At 31.9% G+C, this 20,689-nt stretch overlaps 1 long non-coding RNA gene across 2 annotated transcripts in view; it reads left to right on the forward strand.

Annotated features, from left to right (window-relative positions):
• LOC142318026 (uncharacterized) overlaps nucleotides 1-20,689 on the forward strand; it is a 314,434-nt gene that overhangs the window by 98,767 nt on the left and 194,978 nt on the right. For both annotated transcript variants that reach the window (XR_012754779.1, XR_012754778.1), the window contains exon 3: nucleotides 5,631-5,675. This is a non-coding gene — a long non-coding RNA (uncharacterized LOC142318026). The remainder of the gene's footprint in view (nucleotides 1-5,630; nucleotides 5,676-20,689) is intronic.

Consider the following 20,689-nt stretch of genomic DNA (forward strand, 5'->3'; position numbering starts at 1 on the left):
GCGATTTAGTGAGATATCAGCTGACTTCTTTCAGTTCTCTTTTCTCCCGGTATTTTTCATATTCTTTTTATTATAAAAATTATTACTATAAATTTATCGAATAATATCTAATTATTTTAAGAAATTGTTCCTGAAAATAAAATTATTAAATATTATTATGACTAGAAGTAAGAAAATAATACAATCTGTTTAAAAAAAATTACGACGTAAAATAGGTGTGCATATACGCCACGTTGCTGTTATTCTCTCTCAAAACTGTGAAAGTAATATTCTCTACTCGTTACCTCTGTTGCGGTATACGTGTCCGTGTTTTGCGCTCTGGTTTATATGTTGTTTGCTGTACGTGGTGTTCTGTTATTTTTCTATTAAAATCTTATTTTCTTACATTTTTGGGCCATTATCCTCTTCATGAGACGTTTAACCTTTTCTTCAATTTTCTTTTCTCATTAATCTTCAGTAAAATCTGTCCGGTTATTGAAAAATGAAGTGCATTAATTTTTTTTTTTTGTATTACAAAAATAGAGGACGAAATTTTTATCGTTAGTTGGTTAATAATAAATTGGGTGAACAGCTATTAATTTCTTCTACCTCAATATCTATCTACTTACATCTATCAGAACTATTAGTTTTAATAAGAGAGTCAATTTTTATTAAAAATTTAGATAAATAATACACTATTATTACTTTAATACACTATATTACTTTTTCCGTAATCTTTATTAGTAATTTGTTGTTAAAAATATTGCCGACGTTTTGTAGTAATTGAAAATTTAAATCGGATAATTTTGTTCAATATTAAGGTAAGTATGATTATTAATTACAAATCGTAATATCTTTATAAGGATTTAGAAACGTATATATATTTCTACCATTAATGTGATCGTTTTGAAGAGGATAATTTACTTTCAAGCATGACTTTTATGCAAAGCTATATTCGTTGAACACCGCCCATTTCGTAGATATATATGGAAACCAGTCGCTGCTTAAAATATCCTGTGTAACTTAATATGTGAAAGCTCTCGATGATGACCTTGCAAGGAGAGTTGCGCAACTTCAAATAAAATAAGACCTATGTCGAGTCTAGTATCTAATTATCCGTGCTGAGTCTACCAGTATTGTTTGACGTTACGCAATTTATTTTGCATTATATCGTCGGCTAATATTACATGTTTTATTAAAATATCTGATTATTATTTTTATTATAATTATTGAGTAATGTAGGTGGTGTTAGCGTTAAATAGTAGTCGGACGATAGATAGGTAGGTGGATTTTCCACGAGGGAAACCGGTCATACGCAGTCAGTACGTTATTAACATTTTATCCATCGGTATAATTATTTCGTTCACTAATTTCCGGGAATCCACCTTGAAAACCCACGCTTCATTTTCTGTTTCTCTTCCGTTTCTTAATAATTATTTTCAACCGATTAAATTTAAAAAAAATTAATCGCTCAGGTAATCGTACCGTTTTGGTTCCTTATCTTGTTACACGATTACACACAGATTATTTGTTTCATGAAATCTTTTTTTGTACTCTATTGTAGAATTATTTCAATTTTTCGAAGTCTGAGTGAGGGGTAATGTGGAGCATGTTCTCGAAGATCGCGTCATGTGGCAGGTTAAGGGTTACGAACCTAGGCTAACAGTCCGCGAGTTCTTTGGTATGAACAGAAATTCCGTTCTGGAAGATAGTGCATTGTTATCACTGTAGACTATTTGTAGACAATCTGTACACCTCATATAGGAGTCGGCCTCACTTTTAACAAATATTATTTGGTGATCAAGATCAGCATCGGCGTAAAATTAGGTAAGATATTAGTTTTTGTAAGCTATTACTTTTTCCGTTCGATGTTACGACATCGTTATTATTTCTTTACGTATACCGTGTTCTCCGCTAAGGTTAATTAATTGAGACGCTTAATGTAAATTTTATATGGTAATACTGCAGAAAAAATACTATAAGTAAAAATAACCAGTCCCGAATTGAAGAAAAGAAAATAGGTACTATTTCTGTACAATCGGCACAGACCACAATACGAGTATTAAGCTCTCTCGGTTTAAAAACTGAAATTCTCAAAAACAGTTTTCTACATTTTAATAAACTTTTATCTTCATTTTTATGGAGAATTCCAAGCGCTTATATACATTTTGATGACTTGCTGAGTATTAGTTTAAAACTATTTTGAGAATAAATCCTGTCTTTCTTCAAGCATTAAGCGGCTTCAGATTGTTGATTATTTGGGAACATATTAATATTGACACGGTCTGAAAGGGCTTTAGACTCCAAGTGATATGAAGATTTTACCAATAAATCCTTTTTAGAAAATCATAAATTCCTGTCTATTGAAGTTGTTCAGGCGATTATATATACAGGGTGTCCCATATAAAACGCAACCCAACCTTATATTGGTAGGTATTGAAATAGTAAAAAGGCATGTGTAAATGTAAATGTAATTTTTATTATTACCATCCATTACCTTACATTTAGCTTCAATTCTTTTTACAGCGTTTCTTGCAACTTTTTTCAAAGTTTGTGGCTGGATATTTAATACAGCTTGTTCAATATCGACTTTCAATCGTTCAAGTGTTCGTGGTTTGTTGCTGTAGGCTTTTTCTTTGAGGTAACCCCGTAGAAAAAAATCCGCCGCAGTCAAATCTGGAGATCTTGATGGCCACAAGCCTCGACCGATAACACGATTACCAAAGAATTCCTTTCGTTGAGGAAATCATAATATTGATTAGCTCAAATCAATATTATTTGGCTACAAGCCTCGACCTACTTTGTAGGTCGAGGCATGTGGCCACCAAGATTTTAGGATTATGAGAGACAAATTATTATTTTTTTATAAGACTTACGAATGGAATACTTTATTATTTCCGGAATTCCTTAATTATGATGTAGGAAAATATAACTAGAGAATTCATTAACAAACAAATCACTAACTCCTCAGTAATCTGATAATATTGCGAGGATTCCAATCTTGACGAATTAATTGTTAGACAAACATTTGATTTTTGTTTTTGTTTTCAAGTTTATAAATAAATCATTAAATTATTGAAATGGGATCAGCCGTTGTTAATTTGTGATGGATGTGTTATTATTATGGAATTTTTTTTTTAATTTAATTTCAGTGTCGAATTGAAGTTAGTTATTTATTTGTTAATAAAATAGTTTATAATAAACAATTTATATTTTCTGTTGTGATTAATTTAATCTATAGGTAAGTTCTTTTTTTTTACTAATTGAGTTTTTTTTCTCTTTAGCCTCTGGAAGGCTAAACACCACCGTAAGGTATTACTTCAGGTGATGAATGAGGATTGCACGTATGAATGTAAATTAATTGTAGTCTTGTACAATCAAAGGTCGACTATTCCTGAGATGTGTGGTTAATTAAAACCCAACCACCAATGAACACCGGTTTTCACGATATAGTATTCAGATCCATATAAAAATAATTGCCTTTACAAGGTTTTGAATTATTATTGAAATATTATTTAAAATATAATTAATTAAACTGTTGAAATGGAAAGGCTTCAGGCTGATACGGATAACATCAGTGAAATGGCGTGTGTGAATACTTCCCAGAATCCGTACGATCACTGACAAAGCCATTCAGCAACTAAACAGAAAGGGAGTGTCTTATGTAAGTAAGTCGAACAGGGACCCACGAATGTCCCGCCTCTCATTGACTTGCGGTAGCATTTTCGGTAGTACGAATAGCGAGTCAGAAGTTGATTCAACAGATAGACAAAATAATCTACCACCGTAGCAATCTGTTCCCACTTTACAAAAAGCCAGGCTATCGCGAAAACGTGTAACCACCACAAGTTACGAATTTCCTTTAAAAAATCGATTTGGCGACTTCCGATGGAGGAAAAAAACGAGGGAATTGAATAAAAAAAAATCTGTTAAGCCTCCTGCAATCATTTTGTAAGGAATCCTTGATCTCCTTAAATTATATGAATTAACTGATACCGTTGTGACGAAAAGTGTAGGTGTCACTATTTGTGTAGTCAATAATAAACAAACAAAGTAAATTCTAATGATATTGACGCATACAAAAAGATCATCGAGAATACAATTTAATCGGACACACCTTTACACGGCCGAATATAAAGCTAACACATGTTCTGGTTAATTGTAAGACGTTCTAATTATCACTTTCTAATAAAATTCCACTATACAATGTTACTTTAAAACCAATGTGGACCTAATGATATTCAACTCTAGCGAACGACAAACAAGAGCAACGTAGAAATTATTTAACGGTTTCAAAACAAGCTATTCCGAAATGTAACAAATGTGCCATGGTTTGTAAGGAACAGCGAGATTCACGATTATCTGCAGATTCTATAAGTTCGGGATGATATTCGGCGCTTTACGTACAACTATGAGCAGCGTCTCAACAGGCATGACAACTACCTCGTTGTGAACCAGCTAGATAACGGTAACGATGTCGTCGGTTAAAACGGCAGCATGTTTTGGATCCAGGGTATAACTTTCGACATCTTATCCTTTTTCTGCTTGTTTTAATTTCATATTTAGTTAAAATCTTTTTCTTTCTTTGTGTTTCTCATATTGTATTTCTTATTTCATATTCATTCCTTTTGGATGTTGAATTGAGTTCTTAAGTAGTTTCGCCGGAAACTGTCTTTTTTTAACGTCAATTTTATTATCTCATTTATTTATAATTTTTTTATTTATTTGTAAAAACTGACTAAAAATAAAACTTTAAACAAAATAAAATTCAAATTTTTTTCTTTGGAAATTATTATTTTATTATTATTATTATCATTAATAATATTATTATTAATAAACAATATTTTCACAGTTAAATTGATTTAAAAATAAAAGTTAATTATAAACTTAAAAAAAAATTGATAAAAAATTCTAAAAATGAAAGAAAAGTGGTGTTTGACTGGTGATATGTATATAATAATTAAGAGCTAAATTTAAAAAATTGTTATTCAATCCAGTTTCAAATTATAATTAAAATAAAAAATCCAAAATCAATAATTATTACTTATAAAACAACTTTAAATTTCCTATTGTGAAACTGATTATATAACTAATAGTGGGTTTGTGGTATTCATTTCATGGTAAACCCTACTGCAGTCATTTTTACCGGTTAATAAATCGATATAGGGGGCTTGTACTTGTACGAGATAGATATCGGTAGGATTTTATCATCTGTTTATATTCCCCTTGCTTGTTCATTTGGCTTAGAACGCTGAGGTAGGCTTATTAAGTCTATATCATCCCTTGTGGGATACGATCCGCTACCTATTACCCTCCATCCTTACAAAATAGGAGCTTGTAACCCCTCTGTCTATATAGGCTGTGCAGTTGAAGTTCTTTATTATATACGAGTTATCGGTTTTAATAAAGGGTACGATGTAAACTCGTGATATGTTATGAAATTCTGTGCTAAATTTACCGAGCGATATTTAATGCGGTTTGTTAAATCTGATATATTAGTCTAAATTATTACTACTTTTTTTAATTCTTTTAATTATTTAAACTGTATTCTTGATTGAAGTTACCAAAATATAATTTTTAGATAGAATTTTATGTGCTATAATAGAATTTTATATTTGCAATATAATTTATTTACGATTATATTTTTACAGATGCCTTTGAACAAACGATTTCCTCTCCGGTTTTTCCATTTTACTGTAAGTATTAGATTTATTTATATTTTTATTGTCTTATCTAGTTTATTATTTATTATTTTCTTTTATGATAGAATATTCTCATTCGAGCTTGTAATTGAAAGGATATAAGTTCATTTTAGAATTCTATAAAGATGAAAATAAATTAAAAAAGTATCGATTATTGTTATGTAGGTCATCGTTTTGTCTTTTGTATTTTTACTACTGTATTACAACAGTAGGAAGTAAAGTACCGATATTTATTATTTTATTTACTTCATTAAATTTTTCTAGTTTGTGTGGAGGTAGTAATAATTGTTCACTAATGAAACAAATTTTCTAATTAACGATTTGTCTAATAGTATTTTTTTTTTTAATTAACAAAAATAAAGGGATTTAATATATAGTTCATTCCTGACGATATAATTATTGTTAGACTTTTTACAGCAATTATTTTAAGTAACCCTGAATGAGGATGACCTATTAATACTTTTTCTTTTAACAAAAAAGAAAACATTTTTTTTTTCTTAAAGGGATTACCAAGAATTTTGCTTTTTAGAACTTAGTATGCACCTCATCCGGTGAGTCGGTTTCGGGTTAAGGAAAAAAACCGTAACGATAATGGTAGATAGTTCAGTAAGACTGTAAATTCATCAGGTTCTGCTTAAAGTCGTCAAAACAGGAACTATAAGTTCCGTTTCTGATAAGAATTCTCTATTAAGAATTAAATAACGAAACGAAAGTTTCTAAGCGATACCGTTTTATAATGCTATAAATATCCAACAACGGATATTTACACCATTATAAAATGGTATTGCGTAGAAAGTTTTGTAAACTATATTTTACGTTTAATCTATTTTTATTTATTTTATTCCGTATATTAATTTTCATAATAAGTACGTCAATTTCTTTGTAATTCAGCCTAAAAAAAGTATAGAAGGAAAATTAAATTAAACGACATATGGTTGATTTTTTTGGCACATTAGCACCTGGAAAAGCACTTAAAAAATCTTATTGACACTTTGCGTACGATTTCGATTCGCAGTAACTCCCATCAATAAAGAAGCGTTGTTCTTGCGTAAAAGACATTGCTCCTCGGATTATGCAAACCGCTTGGTGCCTCGGTTCACTGTTGCCCGAAGGCGTGATCTAGCACTGCTACCATACACACTATTATGTCAGACAAAAAATTGTACAATTAAAATATTTTTTACAAATTAAACTGTCATTCCTACAAAGTAGAAAAATCTGGTTGCTCGACGCTAATGTAATATTTTGTCCGGAGGTTCCGCATGACAATTTAATTTCCTTTTTTCATATTGTCCACATGCGCCAAAGAGTAGCCAAAGAGCCAAAAACATTTTCCGTGAACCTAGAACCTCAGGAACCTAGAATTTCAGGAGAACAACATATCTACTATTATTTTCTATGCTTTGAATTAAATATTTACAGTATAGACTGATATGCAAATAACAGATGCTATTGTTATACGTTCAGTTTTCTATGGTGATTTTTTTAATAAAATGCAAAACCGTAACAATATTTTTTTTACAGTTTTACGAATCTGGGTGCGCGTATGACATAGGTGAATACCGTATTTTCATGTTAATAAAACGGCATTTATATCTTGAAATTACGATGTAAATTTATGCTACTAATTATTTGTCCTTTCTTCTGATGTACGTTTTAATATTAGACTGACTCATCATTTATTAGAATTCTTAGTAATGCCATTTTAATGTCTCATTATTTGACTTTTTCAGTGTTATGATTCACTATATATAAATTACGATGTGGTATTTAGATAATCTGTAATTCCATAACTGTTTATTTATAGGATTTGTTTTGAAAACAAAGGTATGTTTTGAAATGTATGCACCGATTAAGCTATTAAATGCTTACATACACTTATATCGCATAGCCGTCTATTAGTATCATAAGAGTAACCCACCAGGTTGGTCTAGTGGTTAACGCGTCTTCCCAAATCAGCTGATTTGGAAATCGAGAGTTACAGCGTTCAAGTCTTAGTAAAGCCAGTTGTTTTTACATGGATTTGAATACTAGATCGTGGATACCGGTGTTCTTTGGTGGTTGGGTTTCAATTAACCACACATCTCAGGAATAGTCGAACTGAGATTGTACAAGACTACACTTCATTTACACTCATACACATCATCCTCATTCATCCTCTGAAGAATTATCTAAACGGTAGTTACCGGAGGCTAAACAGGAAAAAAAAGAAAAAGAAAAAGTATCATAAGAGTATGATACAAACAGCCTACAAGCTACGAGCTTGTAGGATCCTAGGAAGCTACAAGCAACCTATCTGCTTGTAGGTGTATAGGATAATTGTTCAGGAATTCTTATATCAGGAAAGGTAATGTCTATCATCAGTAAAAATAAGCTTATGTAGTATTTTTATTTAGCGAATGTGGTTTAAATTATTTATAATTTTTGCGTGCAGTACTTCGGTTATTTTATTTCTGTTCTGCAAGATCTCGTGTTTTTGACAACCATATAACATATAGTACAGTCAATTTGTATTTTTATTTGAAAATCCTTACCTACCGATTGATGTTTTTTTCATATGTTAGGGGTGATGAGGGAAGCTTAACGCCAGATTTTTAACATCCCCCCTCTTATAGATTTTTGAAAAACTCAAAAAGTTTTTGAAATGCGTTTTTCTCAGAATCTATGCATTTTAGAGAAAAGTTTTTCAAACAAAAAATGTAGAGGACATTCTCCTCTACAATTAATGTCTTTGAAGTTATGCCGTATAATTTGAAATTGAAATACTAGGTGGCGCTGAATTTGTAAAAAAAACGTGTTTTTTCGTTTTTTTTTCACCGGAAATAATTGTTTTTCGTCTGTATTGAATTTGTAAAAGTTGTTAATCTCAAAAAAAAAAAAAAAAAAAAAAAAAAAAAAAAAACAGACAACTTACCATTTTGGAGCTATAGCTTGTGAAAGTGTGAAAATCTTGTGAATTGGGCACGTGTTCGAAACCGGCCTATTCGTTTACAACGTTTTTTATAACTTTTTAAGAAGTTTAAGAATGCATTTTTTATAAAAATTTTCAAGAGAATTAAAGTATATAAAGTTCGACTTCTTAAGAAAGATTTTCAGAATTTTGTCTGGGAGTTCATTTACAGATAATAAAAAGGAATCGATAATACGAACACATCGGTTTCGATATTTATGAATCGAAGTAAAGAAAAATGAATTCCGCTCTTTAAACGTTTTATATGTATTCAGAATTTCTGTATTTATTAAGTTAATCGATACCACATTTGAAGTTGTGTAGTCTATACACGGTATACGGTTCATCGTGTTTAATTTTAAGTATCCATTTACATATCACTCGTATTTTAATTTAAAAAAATTAAGCCGCTTGCTTCGCCGATCTCCGTGGCGGAGTGGTAGAGTCTCGGCCTTCCATCCGGACGGAGGTCCCGGGTTCGAATCCCGATTAAGAATATCATTTTTGATACGCTAAAAAAAATTTCATTTGGGCTAATGAATATAGCAGTTGAATCCGTAATCTCATAAAAAAAAATGTTAAAATGGACGATTGAATGTAATGAAATTCTCACGTGTGGTATCCAATTTTTTGAAAACATGTTAATGTAATAATTTTGACTATAATTAATAATAGTATGAATAATTTTGCGTATAGAACTAGTCTTGAATGCACTTACGAGTCGGATACTTCATGAAAGATTCATTAGTTTTAATTTCAAGATAAAATAGTTTTTATTTCAGAAACATAATTAAGTCATCGCTATCTTTTTTTGAGTTTTCTGTTTTCGGAAATGTAACGCAACGGTCTAATTGTTTGTTATATTTCAGCACAGAGAAATATAGGTGATTAATAAAAACTGATTTTTCCATTATCGTAGACATTTACGTGGACGTACAATTAAGTTGTACATTATCCATTTTTAAAAATTTCAGTTTTCATCTTTTTTATTCGTTTTTTATAAGTTTCTCTTTATAGAATGGCATTTCAAAAATTCCAGTGTTTCACCGTATAGTTATAACATGTTACACTTTAAATTATGTAACATTGTAAGTTGAAAGTATTAACATTAATTTTTTTTCTGTAGTTGTAATAAATTATTTCCACTAACATTGTGTCAAGCGGTAGATAAAAAATTAAAATATGACGATTAGATTATTGAAAAAACAACTAGTTAATAAGGGAAAATTATTAATTCTTTTCTGTATACTTCCTGTTTGATAAAGCAAGTGCACGTCAAAAGTTGTTTTAAAATGATAACATTATATTGTAAAATTGTTTTTCGTGTACAGAATAAATTAATAGAATTTGAAAAAAAAGCAAGTAGGATATTTACACTTACTACAGGAAAAAATAATTCTGATAGTCAGTTTTTACTAAATTATGTCAATACACTTTATACAAAAAGTAAATAAGGTGGTATGGGGAAAATTATCAACTGATGGGTTGCCACGTCAGGCGCGCGCGCACAGTTTTACATCGATAACTCAATAACTCGACGTAATATAAGTTACTACTTTACAGTCAAATGCTTATACTAACAGTTTTACCGAAAATATATAATAAAAATTACATACATATTAAACGTACTTATACCGCATAATATTAAAATTTCTCTGTTCAATTTGGAAAAAAGTATCAGTTACATGATATTTGTTTCTAGGCGGTAATTATGACCTAGTTGTGACGTCATGTATCGGTTGGGATTATTTGATGAATGGTAGAACCGGATCCCTTCAGTTTTTTCTTATTCAAAAGAAACTTTATACTGTTTAGTTTTACTAACGAGAAGTATTATATCGTAATCATAACCGCGATTCATGTATTAAGAAACTTCAACTTAAAACCAAATAGACTTGGAAATTACTATATATTTTTTTTAAAATTATCCTGGAGTTTAATTAAATGTGTATTTTTCAAATTAAGAATAATAATGAAGGATATTTATTATATTAATGCTAAAAATTAAGGGCTGTTTATTATTGCCAGATTATAATTTAAGGAATGCCTATGTTGTTACAGTTAATTTTTATTTTTGTAAATCGCATGCTTTTGTGGTCTTTAAAAGTTATTAGCGTTAAAAAAAGTTTCTGTAAAATATTAACTGCAGTAATTATTAATTAAAACTAATAATCCTTCATCTTAGACTCTTTGTATTACAACTTAATTGAAATAATTGTTATACGAGTACGGTTTATTAAAATACAGTGTATGAAATTGTAAATAATGACCGCCCACACATAAACGAATTTATTTTATTATAGAAGCCTGTAATTTAATACGAATTTTTGATTTTAATAATAGCCGTTAAATAAATAATTCTATGTAATTTTATAAATTACACAAGTGTGTAATTGTGATGAATAATTGAAATTACAAACGTCTTTGATTTTTTTTTTTTTGAAAATTATTGTATTTACATTTTAAAATATCACACATTTTAAAATATACACCTTTTTCTTTCTTTCTTTTTCCTGTTTAGCGTCCGGTAACTACCGTTTAGATAATACTTCAGAGGATAAATGAGGATAACCCACCGGGTTGGTCTAGTCGTTAACGCGTCTTCCCAAATCAGCTGATTTGGAAGTCGAGAGTTACAGCGTTCAAGTCCTAGTAAAGCCAGTTATTTTTACACGGATTTGAATACTAGATCGTGGATACCGGTGTTCTTTGGTGGTTGGGTTTCAATTAACCACACATTTCAGGAACGGTCGAACTGAGAATGTACAAGACTACACTTCATTCACACTCATACATATCATCCTCATTCATCCTTTTCTTTTTCCTGTTTAGCCTCCGGTAACTACCGTTTAGATAATTCTTCAGAGGATGAATGAGGATGATATGTATGAGTGTGAATGAAGTGTAGTCTTGTACATTCTCAGTTCGACCGTTCCTGAGATGTGTGGTTAATTGAAACCCACCCAACCACCAAAGAACACCGGTATCCACGATCTAGTATTTAAATCCGTGTAAAAATAACTGGCTTTACTAGGACTTGAACGCTGTAACTCTCGACTTCCAAATCAGCTGATTTTGTTAGACGCGTTAACCAACCACTAGACCAACCCGGTGGGTTGATTACGACACCTAATTTTACTTTAGCCGCTGGTTTACTGCACCGCCATCGGAATGGAAAAAGAGTCCCCGGATATGCCTGCAGACAGTCCTCTGTTCGAAACCTACATCTTCGAAACGCCATATGTGGATATCATTATCGCTAGGGATGGATGATGAGAAAGAATTATGCACCGGGCGAACGATCGCTGACGGGATAGATAATTCTTCCCAAAGAATAGTTCATGGTCCATCCTGCTAAGAATGCAGAAAAATTAAATTTCACCGTAGAATTAAATTTGTGTATTGTTAATTATCGGATAATCACGAACAAGCTTTTAACTTTTTGTAGCGCTTTCTGCGGAAATTAAAGATCATTCCAAGAGCCGGTACAGAGTTCATTTCCGTAGTTTTATGCTTTCCACGTTATGAATAATACGATGTACTCGTATTTAGTACAACGTATATGTTTGAAACCGTGTGATAAAATTTTAAATCATCTATTTACTACTAAGATATTTGATGTTACAGAAATATTTTTAAATGTTAATCAAAGTAAAAGTACAATGAATTGATTTTATAAATTCAACCGTTTTAATTAAATTCGAACGCATTATTAATTATACAGGATCATTCACGGGAACCGGATGTTTTTGAAGTGGATTGTACTCGGGCGTTCGTGGTGGGAGGGGCACGTGGCTGGGGTCTGACGTTTCCTTTGTTCATAGCATTTACATTTTAATCGTTGAGATGGAGCCGTGGGCGCTAGACCAACGCCTGTACGCGTATGACAGTTTTGTGCGAAATGACGAATCCGTATCTGCTGTTCAGCGAGATTTCCGCCGTCAGTTTAATATCCATCGTAATGCAAGTGTCCTTTCTCGTAACACAATATTGCGACGGGTAAACAACCTTCGAACAAGCGGTTCAATATTGAAGAAAAAACCACCGGGTCCCCGATGAACCGCTAGCACTCCGGAGAACATCGAACGAGTAAGGGAAGCCGTTGTCAGAAGCCCACGCCGCTCTATTCAAAGGCATTCAGCAGCGCTTCAAATGAGCACAAGTACGGTAAGACGAATTCTGCATACAGACCTGCATTTCCATCCTAACAAGATAGCCGTCGTGCAGCAGTTAAACGAGCAAGATTTCACGCAGCGATTACAATTTCGTCGACGAATGCTTACCGTTTTTTGAAGAAAATGAAAATTTGTTATTGTTAATGAATGACGAAGCCCATTTTAATCTGAATGGCTTCGTCAACAAACAGGATTGCCGGTATTGGGCAGAAAGAAACCTACATCAGCTTCACGAGAGACCACTTCATAGCCCAAAAGTGATTGTCTGGTGTGCAACAGGAAAGGTCGATGTTATTGGATCATATTTTTTTGAAGAAAATGTTGCTGCCTTAACTGTAACAGCTGATCGTTACATTGCGATGTTGAATACGTTTTTCATCCCTGAGTTACGAAACCGGGGAATCGATTTTCAAAATGTGTTATTCCAGCAGGATGGAGCTACAGCGCACACAGCGAGGGCAACGATGGCTGTTCTCCGTAACTTGTTTCCGGGACGGATCGTTTCCAGATTCGGCGATATTCGTTGGCCCCCTCCGTCCCCCGACTTGACTAGTTGTTTTTTTTTGTAGGGGGTTTCTGAAATCGCGTGTGTACGGCAATAAACCGCGTACATTGGAGGACCTAAAGATCGCAATTCGTAATCACGTCACCTAGATTGATGTAGACATGCTGCAAAGAATTGAGGCCAGTTACCGTGAAAGGCTACAACAATGTATTGCCCAAAATGGACATCACTTGCTAGACATAATTTTTCGTTCATGAGTAAGTAACAAATGCTTTGATTTAACAAGTGTTTCATTACCAATAAAACTTTTTTAAAGTAAATATTCAATTTTCTATGATTATTTTAAAAACATCCGGTTCCCGTGAATATAAGGCTAATTATTCTCCTGAAACCTTTCTGGAATAGTCTGAAAACTATTATTTGCTTTGTTTTTATGGTGTAAACAGATTGTAAGTTTCCTATTTATTGCAGTCTATTTAATTCTAATCAAATATTGTACATTTTACTTCATGTTTGTGTATAGAAAAGTTTTTTGTGAACGGCAGTGATATTTTACTTATTGGTATAAAGTGTTTCCCACCAGTTTGCTGCAACTGAAGCGACCTTGAATTAGTTACGATGATATTTCTAATCTTATCTGTATACATATATCCTGTTCACTTTTTCTTTTATTTTAATAATAAAGAACTTTATTTTTATGATATACTTTATAAATAACTTTTTAAAAGAATATAATAAATACGAATAATTTTTTTAATAAAATTGTATTTTAATTGTTAACTGAAGTATATAATATCATTTACCCATCCGTAATACATCTGTTTAAATATCAGTAAAGTACAATTTTCTAATTTTCGCGTCAGTACTATATTGCAGATTTTTTCTTTTTGGTATCGTCAGTTCCATCCCATCTCAATTTTTTCTTTTTTGAAGTTATTAATTTTTTACAATCTTTTCGAAGTTGTATTAGTGCACTCAACGTTTTCTTTTAAACAACGCAAAAATTAAGTTATTGGTAACAACGTGAAAGATTCTTACCTGCGCATATCGTTGTATAATCCAACATTGTCAATAACCTCAAAAATGCTATTTTGCTTCCGTTACCTGCTTCTTTTTCGTTGCTTTTCTAGCTTTAACATATTTGTCATTCGGTGTTCCTTATAACACTTCGAGAACAAAGAAACAAGTTTGGACTTGCTGTATAAAACATGTTAAGTTTGGAGTAAAACGATTCAGGATTGTTGTAGAGAGACCGTCGTAGTTCATTGCCAGTTGAAAATAGACGGTTGCAATTTTGATTCCGAAACCTAGTCCATGAGTTTTCAGTCTTTTTTACAATTTTTAAAAATTCGTCAAATTTACTCTTTAATATACATTTCTGTGTTCAATTAGAAAAAAGGTTTTTTGGGTTTGCGTATATAAAAAAATAGTTGATAATCAAGGTGGCTTAAACAAGTTAATAATAGTTATAATCCTGTAAAATCAAGGTGGCTTCTGGTTTTAAGGGATTAAGTTTTTTTAAAATTCAACTCAAAATGAAGCGGTGAATACTGTAAGTTATTTGATCGCCTAAAATTATGAATAAGCCCTATTATTTCTTTAATACGCATACATTATATATATATATATATATATATATATATATATATATATATATATATATATATATATATATATATATATTATTTATTTATTTAAAATTATTTCTTAACTCCATAATTAAAAACAAATGATTAATAATTATAACAATAATAATAATAAATTACCTGTACAAAGTAGTAAAAGAAAAAATGCTGACGTATTAGAAAATACTTGTTACATTTTTCAGTTATATTTTCACTACGAAAAAACAAAGCAGCATTGAAATCTTAAATTGTAATCAGTTGTTAAGTTGCACATCCCAAGTGCTTAGACATTTATCCAAAAAATTTTCTATATGTAATGTGTAACGTTATACGTAATATGGGTCTGGGGTCGGCGGGGCCCCCTATGTGTTCGACGGCCCGCCAATACGTGCGTCGGGAACAGTAGCTTCCCAACCAGTACTGGTAGGCTCGGGCCACGAGCCTGAGGTATCCACTTACACGATGGCAAGTCCGCAAGCCGCCGGCATATCGATGCCCTGACCATGGATGCTCAATCTCCTAAGAGTACATTTTAACATGACTTCCGATTTTTATTGTAAATGTTTACTGGATTAGGTAGGTAATTACATGAATTCGATTATGAGTTTGCATATTCCGCTTAATTTTATCCAAACACGTTCTAAATATATAAAATATATTTTTTTTCCTTTTAATTATATTTGTTGTTAATTATTAAATGGGGAACATTCAGTACCATGTAACTGATTCGTACGAAGAATTATTATATAGTTTTTTTTTTGGTTTGTCTTCAGTCATTTGACTGGTTTGATGCAGCTCTCCACTTTTCCCTATCTAGTGCTAGTCGTTTCATTTCAGTATACCCTCATTTCAGTATATATTCCAAGCGTGGCCTTCCTACACAATTTTTTCCTTCTACCTGTCCTTCCAATATTAAAGCGACTATTCCAGGATGCCTTAGTATGTGGTCTATAAGTCTGTCTCTTCTTTTAACTATGTTTTTCCAAATGCTTCTTTCTTCATCTATTTGCCGCAATACCTCTTTATTTGTCACTTTATCCACCCGTCTGATTTTTAACATTCTCCTATAGCACCGCATTTCAAAAGCTTCTAATCTTTTCTTCTCAGATACTCCGATCGTTCAAGTTTCACTTCCATATAAAGCGACACTCCAAACATATACTTTCAAAAATCTTTTCCTGGCATTTAAATTATTTTTTGATGTAAACAAATTATATCGTATTTCTTTATAAAAAAAAAAAAATTCAACACATTTTAAAAAAAGACCGAATTTTTTAATATGAAATTAAAATTCCTTAAAAAATTTGTTTCTCAGTAACTTATCATTTGTTGTTAAAGATGTATCCTTGCCACCACCTGTAATATAATTTTATTGTTGAACTATCTAGGAAGTATGCGCTTAACTTTCGAATTGTAATTGTTTCCATTTCGTAAATATAAATGGTCATTCGTATTTATTTTGAACAAAAACGTCCTGAACGAATTTTCCTATTTACTAACGTATATACCACTTGTTAATACTGAGAAGTACTTCAAGTAGTTAAGGTGAAGCCTTTCTTCAATCAGTCAAAATAAAAGTGAAATACAGTCGATGAAATAACTCTGAAGGTCTAATATTGGTTAAAATAAAAGAAAGTATATTGAAGCTTGATTGATTATTTGCAGTAGTTGGTTAATTATGGTATAATCAGATTGTTATGTAATACTTTTTAAGTGAGTGGGTTGTATAAAATCACTTTTTTGGTGTGTATTAAGTTCAAATGATTACGTTTCATATGTTTTTAAATATTTTTCTATCGAGCAAAACTAATTATGGATAACATATTCTGTAATTCGGATTACAATATGACCCGATTTTTATTGTCATGTTTACTGGATTAGACAGGAAATTGCATGAATTCGAGTACGAGTTGCGTATTCGGTTTAGATTTTATCCAAACATTTCCTAAATACATAAAATATATCTATTTTATTTTCCTTTTAATTTATTTTTATTGTAAATTTTTAAATGGAAAACATTCAATACTATGTAATTGATTCGTACGAAAAAACGATTATTATGGAAACCAGGAATCTTTTTTTTTTAACATTTAAACTTTCTTTACATTATACTTATTACAAATAAAACTGCTTTATGTAACAAAATATTTAATCGTGCCTTAAATGTAATGTGGTGTGTGTGTGTGTGTGTGTGTGTTTGCGCGCGCATTAAGAGCTGTTACCCTAATAATTGTAGGCGACCTATTGTAGGTCGCAGTTTGTTTCCAAAAAATAACAGATACTTTGACGAATAACAAGCATTACGTGCCAGGCTTACCAGGGGGAAAGTGAAGAGTGCATTGATGTTCCGTTACGTTTACAGAGTGAAATGTACGGTTGCGTTTGCCCCAGCATTTGCCCACTTTGATGCAGGTGATATCTTAATTCCGGTCTTTCACGGACTGTGTGCAAAGTGAACTTCATTACCAATCCAAGCCTATTTTTGAAAAGATGACTGCCTTTGTTGTTATTAGGTCGTCGCAACAGAGCCTCTTGTACTTCAGGTGCTTTGCCCGTAATAAAGACCGAGACAAACTGTGTAACACAGCAAATTGAACAGCTCTGTTGTGAAACTGTTGCTTTCACAACAGTTCTTAATCTTTACAGGGGGATTCTTTTGATTTACTGAATTAACATAATGATTATAGAGGAATATTATTATTATTATTATTATTAATATTATACGTAACTTATCAAATTTTAGTATGTCGTTACTTTCCTTATTCTTTTTTATGAGAAAATTAATGAGAAAAAACCAAAATTCTCTCAAAACTATAAAAGTAGAAAGTAGGTTATGTTCATTTTAATTTCTTGTAATGTAGAATGGGGCTGTCAACTTGTAGCCAATCACTTACGATTGTTATAAAATAGAATAGGCCGGCTGTGATAAAATGAGTTACAGAATCTGGTTTCCTTGTTGACCATCATTTTTTTTTTACTTTATCCTATTTTAGTATTACAACCTAGGCCGTGCTGTATACGTATTTTAACGAGGAGGATGAGATGAATGAAATTAAGTAAAACAATACTAGGCCCTTGCCGGAAATCTAAGCAAGACTAACAAATCTAGAAATCAACACGCTAACCGTTAGATCAACTGCTAATCGTTGTTCATCAATTGTCTTGATCACTTGGTCTTGGATGACAGGTTTCTAGCGATCGAAGGAACAACTGCAGCCCCTAAATATCGAATTTATTTATTGTTTTTTTAGGGAGCAAAACCGAGCAGGATATCATAGTTGTATTATAAAATCTGAAACGTTTAGTTATTCCCAAAAAATCTTCTACATCTTTATTGCTCTGCATAACTCAATTTTGGATTCGGTAATTCGAAATGAAAATGACTGGTTTGTCTGATTTTCAGAAAGTATGTAAAGATGATGTAAACCTTATGTGTACTTGTACTTGCGAATTGCGTAACTAAAATTTCGGGAGAACCCACATTTAATTCAAAATTAAGTCACTCTTTCACTTAACTCATATTAATTTCTATGCTGTAGGTTTACTGCGGTCGTTTACGCCAAACTTATTGTTAATGACATTGTTTTAGGATTGCTTGGTCTGAGACCGAAAACTTAACATACGAACGATAATAAAGCTGAGAGCTTCTTGTGAGACGTATAAGCTAAATTAAAGCAAGAAATAGTTTTTTTAAAGTTATTTTTAACAAAATATGTTTGTTACTTTTTCACTGAATTTTTGTATTTACTGGTTTTTTTTCCAGTTTATCTTAAGATATCAACGAGCAAATACAGTAAATGTGCTTATTTTTATAGAATTTTGAATAATATAAAGTAAATAAAAGAGAGCGAAGATTGACGAAATGGAACTTTATATCCAGTGGCGTGAAATAATAAAAAAAGGAGATGGAACCTCTTTAAACATTTCCCAGATTTAGGCATATCTTATTTAACATAAATAAGATATGGCTTATAACATAGTCGATTAATACGTAAAAAGATAAAATAATTCCAAATTTTTTTTTCTCTAATTTTACTTTGGTTGATTCACATTGAAGTGGAAGTATTCTGTAGAACATTTACTGTTTTTAGCTTTTAAGATTGTCGATGATGGTAAAACTGCTTTCATAGATATTGGATCTTAGACACGTGTTGAAACCGTCGGATTAAATTTGTTCACTCGGCAGCCTTGAAGATGAAAACAAAAATTCCAGCGTCGTTTTTGGTAAAGTGCCAATCCAAGCCTGTTTTTGAAAAGATGGACTGCCAGAAAATTATCACATTGTTGTTATTAGGTTTTCATAAATCAAGACATAACAGAACTCATTCGTTTAGAAGAATCTGTAGAAATTGGTTGTATATTGTGCCAAAAATGGTAGAATGCGGCACAGTTCATTATCGGATCAATAATATAGACCAGAGGTTCCCAAACTTATTTTTCTCAAAGACCACTTTCAAAATTTTGCTGGTTCCGGTGGACCCCCTGCAGCTACATTTCTACCATATTTCCAGTCGACGGAAAATGTGAAGATCTAACTATGAAAATTTGCGTTACGGCTGAGTTCCACGAACTAACAGCTTCCGAAAAAAAAAGTGAGAATTGATCCACTGTGCTGTGAGTGGATGTCAAAAAAGTAAAGTTGGCCGATCAAAAAAAATGCTTCCATCCAACTTTACATTTTTGACATCTACTCACAGCACAAGAAAGCAATCGATTCTCACTTATTTTATTTAGAAAACTTCCCATTCAGAGTGGTAAAAAGCAAAAAAAAAAAAAAAAATAGTATATTTTTTTGAGTTGCATTTATTCAAATATGCAATCATTACGCTATTAATTATTATCGTTATCGTATTGCAATGTAATATAATAAAATTGTCGTAATATAATTAAAATTAAACATTAATAACGTAATGTAACTTCTACAATGACAATCACAAAATGGTTACAATTTTAATGGGAGGGATGTACTTGATGGATTGACAGCAAATTATCAATATTTGGCTTCAGTTTTGTTAGGAATAAGCGCAAATCTCCCCGTTCTGTGATATTGAATCTGCTCCTTTTTTTGATAAAAGGTTTGTAACAACAATAAAACTTTTTTCGACAAGATATGACGAGGGAAACGTTATCAAAAGCTTTCTCGCAATTCCCCACAGTCCAGGATATTTTTCTGGCATTTCTGCCTGCAGCCAAAATGTTTGATACCCTCTTTTAAATTTCACCTTCGGCTCCTCATTAGTGCTAAGCTCGAGTAGCTCCTCTTGTAATATCACATTCTCCACTTCCGTTTCATCAAATGGATTTATGATCCGTGGTGGTATTTCCATCGTCAGAATATCTTCAAATATGATTTTGAAGTCATCATGCAGGGTAATTAAATGTTGAACGTATGTCTGAATATCCTCATCAAGGCATTCTACCTGTGACAAGTTTGAAAACTGTGAAAATACGCGCCGACTAATATTTTGCTTCATAAATTTTAATTTACCAAGAAAATTTTCGTGGACCCCCGCTTACGAATTGCGAACCCCCATTTTTTTGTCACGCAAACGTAGATCCCCGTCGAGTCTCCCGTGGATCCTTGGGGGTCCACCTGGACCACTTTGGGAATCAATGATATAGACGATCGTATTACTGATCGTCGGATCAATAATACAGTTCTTTATCATTTGATAGATTATATCAACTCGATTGAAAGACGCTTCATCCTCATGATGAGAAATTGCATAACAATTTTGAGTTTTAAAATCATT

The sequence above is a fragment of the Lycorma delicatula genome, chromosome 1 (genome assembly GCF_047948215.1).
Source record: "Lycorma delicatula isolate Av1 chromosome 1, ASM4794821v1, whole genome shotgun sequence".
In the NCBI taxonomy this organism is placed as follows: Eukaryota; Metazoa; Arthropoda; class Insecta; order Hemiptera; family Fulgoridae; genus Lycorma; species Lycorma delicatula.